The sequence below is a fragment of the Marmota monax genome, unplaced genomic scaffold, assembly GCF_021218885.2.
Source record: "Marmota monax isolate L192 unplaced genomic scaffold, Marmota_monax_Labrador192_F-V1.1 WCK01_AAM20220418_F8-fsc00063, whole genome shotgun sequence".
Lineage (NCBI taxonomy): Eukaryota > Metazoa > Chordata > Mammalia > Rodentia > Sciuridae > Marmota > Marmota monax.
In genome coordinates, this window is record NW_026693726.1 from 723927 (window position 1) to 741986 (window position 18060).

General features: G+C 35.4%; 1 protein-coding gene across 4 annotated transcripts in view; it reads right to left on the minus strand.

Moving 5' to 3' along the window:
• The window catches only part of Hnf4g (hepatocyte nuclear factor 4 gamma), a 261440-nt gene that overhangs the window by 107525 nt on the left and 135855 nt on the right, over window positions 1-18060 (minus strand). For 2 of the 4 annotated variants that reach the window (XR_006855302.2, XR_006855301.2), the window contains exon 11: window positions 16264-16415. The exons of 1 other annotated variant lie outside the window; for it this stretch is intronic. The gene's annotated coding sequence lies outside the window, so the exon portion shown is untranslated. Of the gene's footprint in view, window positions 1-14132; window positions 16416-18060 lie in introns of those variants that run through there. One more of the 4 variants, XR_006855303.2, reaches the window with a different exon arrangement.

The window sequence follows — 18060 nt, forward strand, 5'->3', positions numbered from 1 at the left end:
TGAGAGCAGTTCTAAGAGGAAAGTTCATTGCATGGAGTTCATTCCTTAAAAGAAGAAAAAGTCTACAAATAAATGACCTTACACTACATCTCAAAGCCCCACAGAAAGAAGAACAAATCAACAGTAAAATCAGTAGAAGGCAAGAAATAATTAAAATTAGAGGTGAAAACAATGAAATCCAAAAAAAAGAAACAATTAAAAAAATAGAAAAAAAAAGTTGGTTCTTTGAAAAAAATAAATAAAATTGACAGACCCTTAGCTATGCTAACAAAGAGAAGGAGAGAGAGAACTCAAATTACCAGCATGCATGACGAAAAAGGTAATATCACAACAGGCACTACAGAAATACAGAGGATAGGGGCTGGGGCTGTAGCTCAGTGGCAGAGCACTTGCCTAGCATGCATGAGGCACTGGGTTCAATACTTGGCACCACATAAAAATAAAAACAAATAAAATAAAGGCATTATGCTCATTTACAAGTACAAAAATATTTTTTAAAAAAGAAATACAGAGGATAATTAGAAATTATTTTGAAAATTTATATTCCAATAAAATAGAATATATTTAAGGCATTGATGAATTTCTTAAGTCATACTATTTGCCCAGAATGAATCAGGAAGATACATACAATTTAAACAGCCCAATATCAAATGATGAAATACAAGATGCCATCAGAAGCCTACCAACCAAGAAAAGCCCAGGACCAGATGTTTATACAGCTGAGTTCTACAAGACCATTAAAGAAGACCTAAAACCAAAACTCTTCAATTTATTTCAGGAAATAGAAAAAGAGTCAGCACTTCCAAACTCATTCTATGAGGTTAATCTCTCCTGATTCCAAAACCAGGCAAAGACTCATCAAAGAAAGAAAACTTTAGACCAATATCTCTCATGAACATAGATGCAAAAATGCTCAATGAAATTCTGGCAAATCAAATACAAAAGCGTATCAAAAAGATCATGTACCATGATCAAGTGGGATTCATCCCAGAATGCAAGTTTGGTTCAACATAAGGATATCAAGAGACATAATTCATCACATCAATAGACTCAAAGATAATAATCATATGATCATTTCAATAGACGAAGAAAAAGCATTTGACAAAATAAAGCACCCCTTCATGTTCAAAACACTAGAAAAACTAAGGATAACAGACACATATCTCGACATCATAAAGACTATCTACACTAAACCCCAGGCCATCGTTCTAAATGGAGAAAAACTGAAGGCATTCCCTCTAAAAACTGGAACAAGGCAGGGATGCCCTCTTTTACCACTTCTACTTAACATAGTCCTTGAAACACTGGCCAGAGCAATTCGATAGATAAAAGAAATTAAAGGGATACATATAAGAAAAGAAGAGCTTAAATTAGCACTATTTGCTGATGATATAGTTCTATACCTAGAAGACCCAAAATGCTCCATCAGAGAACTTCTAGAACTAGTAAATGAATTCAACAAAGTAGCAGGGTATAAAATCAATACCCATAATTCAAAGGCATTACTGTATATCAGTGACAAATCCTCTGAGAGGGAAATGAGGAAAACTACCCCATTTACAATAGCCTCAAAAAAATAAAATACTTGGTAATCAACTTAACGAAAGAGGTGAATGAGCTATGCAATGAAAACTACAGAACCCTAAAGAAAGAAATCAAAGAAGACCTTAGAAGAAGGAAAGATCTACCTTGCTCTTGGATAGGCAGAATTAATATTATTAAAATGACCACACTACCAAAAACACTATACAGATTTAATGCAATTCTGGTCAAAATCCCAATGGCACTTCTCATATAAGTAGAAAAAGCAATCATGAAATTCATCTGGAAAAATAAGAGACCCAGAATAGCTAAAGCAATCCTTAGCAGGAAGAGTGAAGCAGATGGCATCACTGTACCAGACCTTAAACTATACTACAGAGCAATAGTAACAAAAACAGCATGGTATTGGCACCAAAACAGACTGGTAGACCAATGGTACAGAACACAGGAAACAGAGACTAACCCCCAAAATTACAATTATCTTATATTAGACAAAGGCACCAAAAACATGCATTGGAGAAAAGATAGCCTCTTCAATTAATGGTGCTGGGAAAACTAGAAATCCATATGCAACAAAATGAAATTAAACCCCTAATTCTCACCATACACAAAACTCAACTCAAAGTGGATCAAGGACCTAGGAATTAAACCAGAGACTCTCGTGTAATAGAAGAAAAAGTAGGCCCTAATCTTCATCTTATGGGATTAGGCCCCAACTTCCTTAATAAAACTCCTATAGCATAAGAATTTAAACCAAGAGTCAATAAATGTGATGGAATCAAACTAAAATTTTCTTCTTAGCAAAAGAAACAATCTGTGAGGTGAATAGAGAGCCTAGATCTTGGAAGCAAATTTTTATCCCTCACACATCAGATAGAGCACTAATCTCTAGGGTATATAAAGAACTAAAAAAACTAAACACCAAAAAAAAAAAAAATAACTCAATTAATAAATGGGCCAAGGACATGAACAGACTCTTCTCAGAAGAGAATATTTAATCAATTAACAAATACATGAAAAAATGCTATCATCTCTAGCAATTAGAGAAATGCAAATCAAACTACTCTAAGATACCATCTTACTCCAGTCAGAATGGCAGCTATCATGAAGACAAACAACAATAAGTGTTGGAGAGGATGTGGGGAAAAAGGCACACTCATACATTGCTGGTGGGACTGAAAATTGGTGCATCCAATATGGAAAGCAGTATGGAGATTCCTTGGAAAACTTGGAATGTAACCACCATTTGACCCAGCTATACCTCTCCTCGGTCTATACCCAAAGGACTTAAAAACAGCATACTACAGTGACACAGCCACATCAATGTTTATAGCAGCACAATTCACAATAGCTAAACTGTGGAGCCAACCTAAATGCCCTTCAGTAGATGAATGGATTAAAAATTGTGGCATATATACACAATGGAATTTTTCTCAGCAATAAAAGAGAATAAAATCATGGCATTTGCAGGTAAATGGATGCAGCTGGAGAAGATAATGCTAAGTGAAGTTAGCCAATCCCCCCCAAAAAAATGGTGAATGTTTTCTCTGATATAAGGTGACTCACTCATAGTGGGGTAGGGAGAGGGAGCATGGGAGGAATAGAGGAACTCTAGATAGGGCAGAGGGGTGGGAGGAGGCAGGGGGTTAGCAATAATGGTGGAATGTGATGGACAACATTATCCAAAGTATATGTATGAAGACATGAATTGGTGTGAACATACTTTATATACAGAGATATGAAAAATTGTGCTCTATATGTGTAATAAGAAGTGTGATGCATTCTGCTGTCATGTATTTAAAAAAATGAAAGCAATTTAAAAAAAAAGAACTTGGAAACAAAGTAGGCCTCAGATGGAAGCACTGAATGTCTTGGGTTCAGGCATGTGGTGTGCAGGATCCTGTTCAGGACAGGATGTCCTCACCATAGGACCAGTACATCTAAGGTAAAGAGAATGTTTGACCAGCAGGCTGCCTAAAGGGTGGAAAGACATTTGTTTTTTGGCATGAAAATGTGAGTGAGAACAAGTTGGAAACATCTTTCAGCTGGAAACATTGCCCAGGGAAGGTCTCATCAAGTTTGCCAAGAAGCAAATGATGCTATTACAGAAAGCTAAATTGAGGTGTACAGAATTGGAGAAAGAAATTAAAGAACTAACATCAAAATCTGTTAATAGGGGACTGATGATATTCTCAAGATTTGCTGCACAGTTTTCTGTAGCTGGCTTTTGGTGATGATCCTCTAGACTTCTACATTAAGCAGTATAGATGTCAGGTCCCTGTTTGCTATAGTGTCTTATCATTCACTTTCTGTATTAATCACCTCATTTGCCTTTTATAGCATCCCAAGAATTAATGCATGGGACATAAATTTTGCATTGTTTTGTATTTATGAGACTGACTCGCTACCTACTGCGCTAACGAGGCACCTGCATTGTCTTGTATTTAAAAATGTCTTTATTCTACTCTGATGACTATAACTTGCTATAGAACTCTTAAATTTTTCTACATCTGCTTTTTGTTTTCTTAAACAGCACAGTTGGGGTGTTTTGTTTTAAGTAGTGTTTCACATAAAGAGTCCAGAGGCAGGCAGTCCTAGAGTTGCCAAATGGTGTCATCAGGACACAGCCTTACTTAATCTCTGTGCTCCTGCATCTTTATCCGATAAACCTGGGAAATCAAGTGTTAACATTTGTAGTGTCTGTAAACAGGACAATGAGGAAGAAATAATTGGTCACAGAATTTGAAGGGGATATTCTCCATAATATGCCACAAAACTTTTTGGAATGTTCATTTAGAATTATATTTTCATTCTAATTTTCCATTTGTCTAAGAAAGGTCATTGACTTTTTGTTTTTTCACCATTATATTAAAATTTCTGTTTAAGGGCTTAAATATTTCATTTTAAATAGCTCATTTTTGACATCCAAATATTAATTTTTCATGTATCTTATTTCAAAATTCAACATGTTCTATATTTTAAGAAAATAAATTCATGCTGTCTTAGAGACTAATAAAGAGCTTGGAAACGTCTATGGAGCTTCAGAAGATCTAGAATACATGTCAGCTTTCAGTAGGAATGTCGTGTATGACTGTATATCTCATTCACTGATGAAATTAAAAGATCTGAAAGTGAAAACCGGACATCAGTAAAAAAGAGAAATTTATAGAAGATTTAAGAAATATACATGGGAAAATGAAAAATAGTAGTATACTCATAACTAGTTGAAGGACTAGTAGTAGGACACTCATAACTAGTTGAAGAAGAATATCTGCTAACTAAGAACTTAAAAACAATATTTTAGAGTATATTATTAAAAATAATTTTCATTTATTTACAGCTCTAGTTTTATCACTCAGATATAATTTCAACTTTAGTGTAACTTCAAATATTACACTGTCATTGCTTCTTAATTTTATTTTGTATTAGTTGCCATTCAGCAACACAGACTTCACTTGGAAGTGGCAAAGTCCTTCCAAATTGAAAGACTGCCAAACTCAAAGACTAGAGTTTTTGGGGTTTTGTTTTTTCTCTCTTCCTTTATCCCTGAAAATCTGTTTTATTGTGCTTTTAGGTGGTTTCAGGGTTTTAGTAGTTGGAGTACTCACCTCCAAGAATTTTGGTGCAACTTTCATGGCTGCCAATACTAAAATGGTGTTAGGAGCACACTGTACACATGGGATGAAACTGCTAACACTGAAAGGTGACCTTATGTGGTATTTTGTGCATTGTGCTTTCTTAAAGTATGCTCTTTTGAAAAATACAAGCCTATGTCAGGAAAGGAGAGAGTAACTATTAAATGAATTTCTGGAACATTAGACTTTAGCAAAAGCTTGCTACATTTCCTAAATTCCTTTGAGTACATTTTCCATATAATTAATGCAAGAGCAAAGACTAGTGGTGCTTTAATTTGATTTTCAATATTGGTTTTAATTAGCTTTAAGAAGTTTTTTTTTAATATTTTTGCATTTGAAGAAACAAGGTTTCCTATTTGTATGTATGTTCCGTAACACAATAAGTAAATGTATATTTGTAAAATTAATTGTAGTTGAATGACAACAGATGTCAGAAGAAAATCATGTCAAGGTTTTATATTGTCCCATATTGAAAAGTAACATTTATTTGGGGGAAAAAATGACAAAATAACAACATTTAAAAATAAAAACAAACATGCTTTAAAGCTAATGTTTTTATCATTAAGTGTTAGCATTCATGCTGTATACCACAAAACAGAGATATGCAGAACGCATGGTCTTACATGCCTGCTCCCACAGCTCAGCTAGGCATTCTAATGGAGCATTTCTGTGGCTGTTCTGATCCTGTGAAAAGTTTCTGCCTGACTTCACAGGCATTCCTTTGAGAAACTGGTGAAAAGCCACCACCACCACATAGCTATTTCATCCGGCACACTTGCAGAAAGAACACTTCCAAAGTCTGCCTCTTGCTCCCTTCAGAGCAATGCCATGAGCTTTTTCTGGGCTCATTTGAACTGTGGCTGGAGTGACTGTCAAGCACTTCACCAGAAAGCAAAAAGCAGAATCCCAAGGTGGCCAGAAACAGCAAGCCTATGGAGATAACCCTAGGCTCATTTCCTTAATCCATTCTGTCCTCAAAAGTCTCTGAACCTGTAATGGGAGGAGGGAGGAGCCTTCACAGTTTTTTGAGATGCTCTCAAGACCTTCCTTCATTGACCTCCTGCACAGCACTTGGATACTTATTTTTGGTACCAGGGATTGAATCCAGGGTCACTTAACCACTGAGCTACACCCCCAACCCTTTTTACAACTATTTTATGTAGAGACAGGGTCTAGCTAATTTGGATCCCGTTTATCTGAGATATTCTCTTTAGGTAGTGGTTGTGGGGCCTCCTTTTTCCCTTTCTTTTTCTTATGCTTTTTTCCCTTTCTTTTTCTTATGCTTTTTCTTTGCTCTTTCCCAGCTGGTCAGTAAATTTTCCAGCTATCAGAATTCTCCTCCTATTTGCTCCAAGGTGGCACTGAAAGGTCCAAAAGCACCTATGCAATACCTGAATGCTTTGCTGTTTAGATATTTCCTATGTCAAAGAGTATAATTGCTTTAAAATTCTGTCTTCCACAAAGTTCTTAGAACATAAATACAATGCAGCAAGATTATTTGCAATGGTGTAAGAAGTGTGACCTTGGCTTCAACTTTCAATAGAATAGTCCTCATTTCCATCTAATACCACCTCTGCATGGCCTTTACTGTCAAACTTTTGATCAGCTTTCTGGTCACCATCACTTAACCAGTCTCTCAGTAGTTAGTTTCCCAGTCTTCCCATCTTCTGAGACCTCACCCAAATCATCACACTCCCTTTACAGCAATATAGGCATGTTCTTTATGTGTTTTTTAGGATTTTTTGTTTGTATGTCTGTTTTTAGTTTTGTATCAGGGATTGAACACAGGGACAATTAACCATTTAGCCACATCCCAAACCTCTTTTTAAATTTTTCAGTTTGAGACAGGGTATCACTAAGTTGCTTAGGGCCTTGCTAAGTTGCTGAGGCTGGTTTTGAACTTGAAATCCTCCTGCCTCAGAATTCCTAATCACTGGAATTACTGGCTTGTGCCACTGCACCCCTGTGAGATAGACATTTTCTATCCTATTTCAATTTCATTGATTATTACCAAATTTTTGTTATTTCTTCTCTTCACTTTTATTTAATAGTTTTCCTACTTTTTAAAGGTAGAAGCCTATATTGATTCTGATTTTTTTTCTTGGTAATGAGGATTAAACCCAGGGGTGCTTTACCACTGAGATAGTCCTCAACCCTTTTTATTTATTTATTTTTTTAATTTGAGATAAGGTCTTGCTAAGTTGTTTAGGAACCTCACTAAGTTACTAAGTCTGCCTTTGAACTTGCATCCTCCTGCCTCAGCTTTCTGACTTGCTGGGGCTACAGACATGTGCCAACATACCAAGCTGATCTCTCTTTCTTCCTTCCTTTCTTCTTTGTTTTCTTTCTTTCTTTCTTTCTTTCTTTCTTTCTTTCTTTCTTTCTTTCTTTCTTTCTTTCTTTCTTTCTTTCTTCTAATCAGTTATACATAACAGTAGAAAGCTCTTTGATTCATTCTACACAAATGGAGCAGAATTTTTCACTTTTCTAGTTGGGCATGAAGTAGAGTCACACCATTTATGTAATCATACATTTGCCTAGGGTAATGATGCCTGTCTCATTCCACTGTCTTTTCTACCCCTTTGATCCCTCCTCCCCTCCCCTTTGCCTCATCCAAAGTTCCTCTACTTATCCCACACACCCCTTCCACCATATGGATTAGCATCAATTTATCAGAGAAAACATTGGGCCCTGTTTTTTTGTTTTGTTTTGTTTTGTTTTGAGATTGGCATATTTCACTTAGCATAATATTTTCTAATTCCATCCATTTACCTGCAAATGCCATAATTTTATTCTCTTTTAATGCTAAGTAATATTCCATTGTGTATATATACCACAGTTTCTTTATCCATTCATCTATTGAAGGTCATCTAAGTTGCTTCCTCAGTTTAGCAATTGTGAATTGTGCTGCTATAAACATTTAAGTGGCTGCATTACTGTAGTATGCTGTTTTAAAATCTTTAGGGTATAGACCAGGGAGTAGGACAGCTGGATCAAATGGTGGTTCCATTCCAAGTTTTCTAAGAAATCTCCATAAGCGGTATGGTTTCCATATTGTCTGCACCAATTTGCAGTCCCACCAGCAGTGTATGATTGTGCCTTTTCCACCACATCCTTGCCAACTCTTATTGTTGCTTGTATTCTTGATGACTGCCATTCTGACTGGAGTGAGATGAAATCTTAGAATAGTTTTGCTTTGCATTTCTCTGATTACTAGAGATGTTGAACATTTTTTCATATATTTGTCAATCAATTGTATTTCTTCTTATGGGAAGTGTCTGTTCAGTTCCTTAGCCCATTTATTTATTAGGTTGTTTGTTTCTTTGCTGTTAAACTTTTTTGAGTTCTTCATATATCCTGGAGATTAGTGCTCTATCTGACATACATGTGGCAAAAATTTTCTCCCCAAATGTAGGCTCTCCTTCAACTCATTGATTGTTTCTTTTGCTGAGAAGAAGCTTTTTAGTTTGAATTCATCCCATGTATTTATTCGTGTTTTTTTATTTCTTGTGCTTTAGGAGTATTGTTAAAGAAGTTGGGGCCTAATCTGACATGATGAAGAATTGGGCCTACTTTTTCTTCTATTAGGCACAGGGTCCCTGGTCTAATTCCTAGGTCCTTGATCCACTTTGAGTTGAGCTTTGTGCATAATGAGAGATAGGAGCTTAGTTTCATTTTGCTGCATAGGGATTTTTAGTTTCCCTAGCACCATTTATTGAAGAGGCTATCTTTTCTCCAATGTATGTTTTTGGCATCTTTGTCTAGTATGAGATAACTATATTTATGTGGGTTTGTCTCTGTGTCTTCTACTCTGTATCATTGGTCTACATGTCTATTTTGGTGCCAATACCATTCCACTTTTGTTACTATTGCTCTGTAGTATAGTTTAAAGTCTGGTGTTGTGATGCCTCCTGATTCACTCTTCTTGCTAAGGATTGCTTTGGCTATTCTGGGTCTTTTATTTTTCCAAATAAATTCCATAATTGCCTTCTCTACTTCTATAAGAAATGATGTTAAGATTTTAGTTGAAATTGCACTGAATCTGTATAGTGCTTTGGGTAGTATGGCCAGGCTGGTCTTTATTATTTTCTAATATGTGTGTTCAATGCCACAAATTTCCTTCTAAGTACTGTTTCTTCTCATCTCACAAGTTAAGTTATATTTTCATTTTCATGTACTTAAAAATTGATTAAAAATAAGAAGAAATAAAAGAAACCTATTTTCTCTTTCCATTATGTAAGGAGACAATAAGAAATTAGCATCTGCAACTCTGAGAATTGGTCCTTCCAGGGCCCAATCATGCTGGTGTCTTGATCTCAATTTCCAGCCTCCAGAAGTATTTTATTATTGTCATCCTATTCTCCTGTAAAAGCAGGGGCTATGGAGAGATAAAGTCATTCTCTCCTCTCTCACCCCTGCTGCTATATATCCCACCCAATAACAGCATCAGCCACCAGACAACATTTACGTTTATTATTAATAGCTACTTTCAAAGTCTGTACTGCATCAGACCTTCCACATTGCTCCACTTCTTAATATCCACCCATTTCTTCCCCACAATTAATGGACCTATCAGCTTTCACTTTTTTCCCTCCCAAGCTAGTGTTCTTGTGTTCTTTTCATTCATGTTTGGGTCAACTTCTACCCAGACAGGCACAGAATTTGAAAACCAAACTACACTGTTTTCATCTACCTGAAGATGTGCTTATAAAGCAGGTAGATATGACCATTTGAAATGCTGCAAACTGTAACACTTTATTTAAAGTTACTGGTATATGCTGGCAGTTATTTATTATTTAGCAAATAGTCATTGAACATCTGCCAAACACTACATTAAGTAGTAGTTATATAAGACTGAATAAGAAAGTATTTCTGCCCACAAGGAATTTGATCTAAATATCCTTTAAAAAACACCAGCTCAGCTGGGCATGGTGGCTCACACCTGTAATCCCAGAGACTTAGAAGGCTGAGACAGGAGGATCACAAGTTCAAAGCCAGCCTCAGGAATTTACCAAGGCCTTAAGCATCTTAGTGAGACTGTCTCAAAGTAAAAACAAAAAAACTCTGGTTCAGTGGTTAAGTGCTTCTTGGTTCAATCACTGGTATGAAGAAAAAAAAAAAGAAAGAAACAACAACAACTACCCACCAAGTATGAGCCCATTTGTGTAAGCTATATTAAAATTATATAGATATTATGGGCAAAAATAAATTCATATTGAACATTTTGTAAATTATACAATCCATTGCACCTTGCTTGAAAATTAAGCTTTAAAATCAGAATTAAGGAAAAATGAAATTTATAAGATAACCCTTTATGCATTAAAATCACATTAAGAATTATCAGATACTCAAAAAGATACAGTGCCCCTGAAACAGAGAATTGCAAATGAAAAATTGCCTTCAGATTCTCTAGGAGCTATGCCACTGAAAGGCAGGTGAAATCTCCTTTACTATTAAATTTGGTATTTCCTTCCTTACTTACTGAGCAAAAACATTAAAGTTCAAGTAAATCTGTGTCTCAGTTTGCAATTTAAAAAAGTTTTTTTTTAAATTTTCTTTCTTTTATCCCTTCTCTAATGTTCTTCCTTTATGTAGGCCCCAATTTCTGACCCATATTACTTTTCCTTTATCTGAAGAACTTTCAATATTTCTTTCAAGGAAGGCCAAGAGACAATGCATTCTCTCAAATTTTGCTTGTCTGAGTGTCTATTTCTCTTTCTCTTTTTGAACGGTAACTTTGTAAGATACAAATTCTAAATTAATGAGGATTTCATTTCTGTCAACATTTGAAATATCTCTATACTCCTTTCTTGTTTGCATGGCTTCTGAGCAGTCATATGTAAAATTTATCTTTGCTCCTCTGTAAGTAAAATGGCTTTTTGGAAGGTTTCTTTTTTCCCCCCCTTTATTTTTGGTCTTCTTTAGTTTAAATATAAAAAGCCTAGGTGTAGTTCTCTTGGCATTTTTCCTGGTTGAAATTTTCTGAGCTTCCTTGGTCTGTTCTTTGGTACTTGACATTAATTTGGGAAAATTCTGTCATGATTACATCAAATAATTCTTCTGCTCCTTTGTCTCTCTCTTCTTCTTTTGTTATTCCTTTTATATACATGCTACATTTCATGTAATTGTCTCATAATTCTTTAATATACTCTTATATTATCTTACTTTGTTCTTCAGTCTGTTTTCTCTTTGTTTTTTCAGTTTGGTTACTCGGTATTGCTACTGACATGTCTTTGCTCAAAGATTCTTTCCTCAACCATGCCCATATACTATGGAGCCCATCAGAGGCATTTTTCTTTTCCTTTATATTGTTTTTGTATATCTAGTAATTCTTTTTTATGTTGTCTTAAAATTTCCACCTCTGATCTTATATCATTCAAATATTCTTGTATATTGTGCTACTGTCTACTGTTTTCATTAGATCATTTAGCATATTGGTCATAGTTGTTCTAAATTCAAACTCTATTCCTCCCAACATCTCTGACCTATCTCTGGTTCTGTTGCTTAGTCTACCTTCTCAAACTGTGTTTTTGCCTGTTATTATGACCTGCAATATTTCACTGAAAGGGAGCCATGCTTTATTGGACCTAAAAACTGAAGTAAATAATAGCAGAAATGTCAGAGGGATATTTCTATAGTTCTATGATTAGTTCTTAGTTTTTTAGTAAGCTTGTGACATTGGACTATGAATTTCACAAATGCTTCTTAATCCCCACTCCTTTCAAGGATTGCTTGAAAAAGCTAGAGTTGAATATTTCCATTCCCACACATGGAAACCCAGAGCAAACTGGAACTGAGTATTCTCTTCTACCAGGTCAATTAGATACTGATAAAATTTCACTAGTTTTGACTCTGGTAGAACAGTTTCTGTTGAGGGCAGGCCTTGTTATGAACAGAGTGCTCCAATGTTTTTCACAATGATTACATCCCCTGCCTCCGTATCTATTTCTGGTTAGGTCAGGCTTTGTTGCAAGAAGAAATTTCAAAGACAAGATGACAATTTATATTTCCTTTGGTTTTCAATTCCATAAACTACCATAAAATTTGGCAGTTATGAAATAAAGAGAGAGTGAGAGAGAAAGAAACAAAAGACTAGGGTACAGCTCAGTGGTAGAATGCAGGATAAGTGTGAGAGGGGCTCTCTATTCAATTTCAGCACCAAAACAACAAGAGAGAAAAGAAAGAAAGAGGCGGGGGGCAGGGAGAGAGAAGGAAGGAAGAAAGGAAGAAAGAAGGGGTGAGGGATGGAGGGAAGGAAGGAAGCAGAAAAAGAAAGGAAGGAGCAAAAGAAAGAAGAAAGAAAATTGATTCAAGAAAGAGCCAGTAAAGACTCCCTGAAGAGGTGTCTGAAGAGTTGTAACATGAGCTGTTACAATATGTTCACCATATGAATATTATTCTAAGCAGGAGGAAAAAAAAAACATAAGGTCAAAGCCTTGAATTCCAATAAGTAACATAGTAATGAGGATAATGAAAACGAGGATGAGGATGAGAGTGGACAAAGGGGGTCCAAAGGTTGGAGAGAGAATGTGTATTTTAGGTAGGGCTTGGTGGGGCATGGAATTTACACTGCACTCTGACTAATGAGAAACAATTTGAAATGCCAAAATCATTTATGTTTCATTATTATATGTAAATCTAAATTTCCAATAGAACATTTCTAATTCTAACTAAACATCTTAGTCCAATTTTATAGGTTGCCAAAGTATTTTGTTGTGTTAAACAATTAAAGGAAAAACCACAATTACCTATTTAATAATATGTATTTAAACAAACCAAAGTATTTTCACTGATAAATTGTAAATGAAAATGTAATTTAAGCAAACATAGCCATTTTAAAAATATATTGCCACTATTTTTTTTTCTGTTCAAATACACATATTTCAAGAAATATTTTTCTCAATTTTTGAAATAGTTTTCCAGAGAAGGCCATTCTCTCTCTGCATCTGATCTTATCTGAAATCTACCTGGGAGTCAGGAAACAGTCTTGGCCCCAGAGTGAATTGCTGTGAATACTTGGCCAGATATCAAAATCCATGTAAGACAAGCACTTTGAGCTTTCTGCAATTACAGAAAATTCCCAACCTATAAGAATCAGAGTTATTCTCATTTATAGCACTCTTGAAATTGCACCTGTGTAATTATTTATGGCACTTAGAGCAGCAAGAATACAGATCATATCACACAGACTGTCTGTATCTTAAGTATTGCCACATGAAATTTGAACCCCTGGCTTGTGTCCTTGAAGTGATTCTAGCTACCTGTTTCAGGAATGCCATCAGTTCCTACACAAGAATTAACCACTTCCTTGCTCTCTAACATTGCCTTTCCAATCAGGCTTTTCTTATTTAACCAAAAATGGAAGTACATGTGGCATGTTCCCTTTTAAATTATTACTTACAAATTAAAAAAAACAAAAACAAAAACAAACTCATGCTGCAACTGGGCATGATGGTGCACACCTGAAATCCCAGCTGCTCAGAAGGCTGAGGTAAGAGAATCCCAAGTTCAAAGTCAGCCTCAGGAGCTTAGCAAGGCCCTAAGCAACTTGGCAAGATCCTATCTCAAAATAAAAAATACAAAGAGCTAGGGATATGGCTCAGTGGCTAAGCACCCCTGAGTTCGATCTCTGGTACAAAAAAAAAAGAAAAAAAATAGATATAGATAGATGGATAGATAGATGGATAGATAGATAGATGTTACACAACTTATAGATATTTGTTTTTCACTTCACGGTTCAATAGTTATGATGTTTATAGTCAGGTTTATAAGCTTTTGGTCAGTCATTCTTTGGGTAGTTTATGTACCTATTGCAAGGCTTAACTCAACTATGAAAATAGCAGTGTCATATATGAGAGTACCTTATGAAATCTATGTAACTTGTTTAAGGAATTATTTTATATATTCAAACTATGATCAGTATCAAATTGTAAGAATCACTTTTTAAATGATGAATATAATTCAATAATTTATTTAAATGGTAAAAAATGGATTTGTTAGTCCAAGCTCTTAAAATTTACCTCAGTGCATTAGTAAGATGATTTACCATAAATAGCATTTTTCAAAATGATATTTGAAAGAGAAATTCCTGCCAAATATGTTCTGAGAAACAAATGGAAAGAATACAACAAGTAAAAACAAACAAGACAACTATCGAAAATTTGAATTTGATCATGATTTTGATAACTTATTTCAATCAAATATAGCCATGAAGATAAATACTTCTCATGCAATATTAAAATAAATTTTAAGATATTATTCCTACATTGTATGTGTCTTTTCTATTGGTAGATTTTTAAAATTGAAAAGTAATTTTAGTATCCTCCTGGATTCTTTCTTAAACTTGAAATCATGGTTTCATCTGTGATTAATCTCTGTAACTATTACAGCTTCATTCTCATGGTTCTGCAGCTGGCCTCTTATTGATATCTTATTTTTGAAAATATTTTCCCTTTGAATTGATTGCAGTCGTCTATTCACAATTTTCCTCAAATATCACATTCTCCATGTCTTTGGTTATTATTTCCCTCAATCAAAAATATATTTCCCAATTCTTTCCAATATTGTCAATATCCAAATGCTATTTATAAGCATAACTCAAATAGTATATCCTCTATTAAACATCTCAGTATGCATACTCAAAAATAATTGATCTTGCTCTCAGGTGTCATTGCTTATCTCTTTAATAATAATGACAATTTCTTTTCTTTAATGCTTACTGACCAACAGATTCCATGAAAAGCACATTTTACAAACTTTATCCATTCACCCTAATAACAGCATAACTGATGGTAGTACTGTAAATAGTCCTTTGTTTGTTTGTTTTGTTCTACTTTGCTCTGAAGTTTATACTCTGGAAGAACTTCTGAAGACCTTTTCAGGTGTTGCAAACTGGAATCCACATTTAAATCTAGGCTAAGACTGAATTCTTAAATTCTAAGGTACCCTGTGTCCTAACATTTTCTGTATTCTCTAATATGAATATTAATAAAGTGTCAATCATTCTCACTAGATTTCAAACAACTACAGAACAAAGATATGTCATTTGTCTTTGTGCTTCTGAGCACATCCTACTTAATGCATTTCTTGACCATAGCATGTACAAAATAAATATTTGTGAAGTATTAATGATGCTTATATTAAAATTCCTCTTATTTTCATTTTTTATTCTAGAACTACTATGATTTATTGGAAGAATCTGCAGACAAATATAGAGGCAATTCTATGGGGATACAATAACATAATATTTTATGCTACTGAAATATCCAGTTGTGTATTTTGTGATGTCACAAATGTCTTTTCTTTAATGGTTGTGGCCCTGGGTTTGATTCTCAGCATTACCACCATCAGTACAACACAAAACTTCATTCTTTAGACAAAACAGTTCAACTCTAGACAAAGGTCAGTGTTTTTCTAAATAAACACCACTACGGGTTTTGAAAGGCACTTCTGATCCTATTTATCTGCCACCTAACTGTTCACTAAATCTTTGTATTTAAGTTGAATTCTTATATAGTGCAAGCATAATGATGATTTATAAATAAAAATGACTTATAATCAACTTAATTCATTTCTATCTTTTACTGTTATTACATTAGGGAAAATAGGTTTTAATTTTTTTCTACATTATCACTGTACTAAATCTTTGTTATTCCATAAGTTTTTTTAAAAAGTAAAATAAATAGACAATATCAAACTAGCATTTATTAAGCTACCTGTGATGTCTAATACAGGCAGGAGAATGAAGAGTGTGAATGATATTTCAGATTAAATGAACGTGAAAATGTCTGACATACTGAAGGAGGAAAGTTAAATAAAAACATTTCTTATTTTAATGCTTCTCTTGCCAAATAAAAATATAATACTGTTACAAGATACACTTTTATAAAATTTATATTCTAAAAAAGAGAACAAAAGTTGAAATTACAAATAAGTAAGAGATTTTTGTCTCTGATTCCACTGCTACCAGCCTGAGATCGCCTAGAGGTCTTCTTTCTGGGCTGCCACAGAAGTCACTGCGAGCTGGGAGTGACTTCTCTTCTCTGGGCACGGCCTCGGTTACGTCATATGTGAATTCCCTGGGTACCTCTGTGGTCGCTGCTGCTGAACCTGAGGTCTCCTGTCAATCAGCCACTGCTGTCATTACTGCTGCCTCTGATTCCGCTGCTGCAAGCCTGAGATCGCCTGGAGGTCTTCTTTCTGGATGCTACTGCCACAGAAGAAATTGCTGCCCTGCAACTGAAGACGACACTGCTGCTGACCCCTGGAGATCACCATGACAGGCTGCCCCCACAGCTGCAGCCGCAGCCACCTGCTGCCAACAACCACCCAACCACCACCACTACCACAGTTACCACAGCCTAGAGGACTGCTTTGGGGGAGACTCTAGATTTTGTTGTATGTTGTTGCACCCATTTTGTGACACCAGCTAAGGCCAGGGGCCTGGTTGCCAGCAGGTCTACCACCATGAAAGCCTCTGTCTGGGGACTTCAGCTGGGACATGCAGGTCCAGTGTTGAGGTGCCTTCAGGTTTGGAGGCCCCTGGGGTCCTCCTGCTGAGTGGGCTGGTAGCCCTTGTCTTGCTGCTGCATCTGGGAGTTGCTCCTTTGCATGAGTGTATTTCTGGTGGTCTCTCTGCAAGTAGGAACAGCACTGAGATCTTGGGACTGCAGTGTGGCCGAGCCTGAGGTATCTGAAGCCCAGATTAAGGGGATGGAGACTGGGTTTGCAAGGGCTAATCTAGGTTTGGTGATCTCAAGAGATGTCAGAGACAGATAGGGCTGAGAAACTGTTGAACACTGACAGAGACAGTTCAACTTTCCAGAAAGACTTATTTTATTTTTTGATTCACTAATCTCTCTACCATATTTGGAACAGGATGTTTTTTATGCATCAGGGTATGGAGGACAATGATATATGATTGGTGTTTTGCATTTCTATTGTATTCTTATGTCTTTAATTTTTTCTCTGTTCATATTCTTCCTCTCTCTTGTATATTTTCTTTCCAACTTTTCTCCAACCAATAGTCAATCTCTGTTGTCTACTCTACCACTCTTCCTGTGAATTTTTATTTCTAGCTTCTTTCTTCCTCCCTTGTGAATATTGCATACTACACTACCTCTGTTCTCTCATCCCATTTGAAATTCTAAATCATTTTAACAAATTTTCTGTTTATACTATAGATAGTTATTGAACTCATCATTTTGGTTCAATGCGAGAAAGCAGTAGATGCCTTAGTGGGAGCTGTTAGGTTTCAGGCTATGTATCTTGTTCACTGGGTGCTTTTGAAATTAGTCTCACCAGTAAAGGCAAAATGCTTGAAACCTTCAGGGACACTAAGGTTTACAGAATTTATCCTGCCTTAGATCCATACTTTTAGGTGGGAAAACACACCAACAACATGAATAAACAAGGGAATAAAGCATTCCAAACAAACCAAGATGCTTCAACAACATAAGCCACTGATCACACAGTAGAAGAAATATCCACGAAGGAGTTTAGATTGCATATAGTTGAGCTGATTTATGAAGTAAAGGATAATATAGTAAGGATACTATAGTACGTATAGTAAGGATAGTATAAGGAATGAAACCAAAGGAAAAAAATACAGGAAGTGAAAGACCACTTCAATAAAGAGTTAGAGATTGTGAAGAAGAAGAATAAAAACCAGAAATCCTCAAAATGAAGGAATCAGTAACCAAATTAATAATTCAATAGAAAGCATCACCAACAGATTAGACCACTTGGAAGACAGAACATCAGAAAATGAAGACAAAATATATAACCTTGAAAGTAGAGTTGAATATGCGAAGGAGATGATAAGAAGCTATGAATAGAACATCCAAAAATTATGGGTTAACATGAAAAGACCAAATTTAAGAGT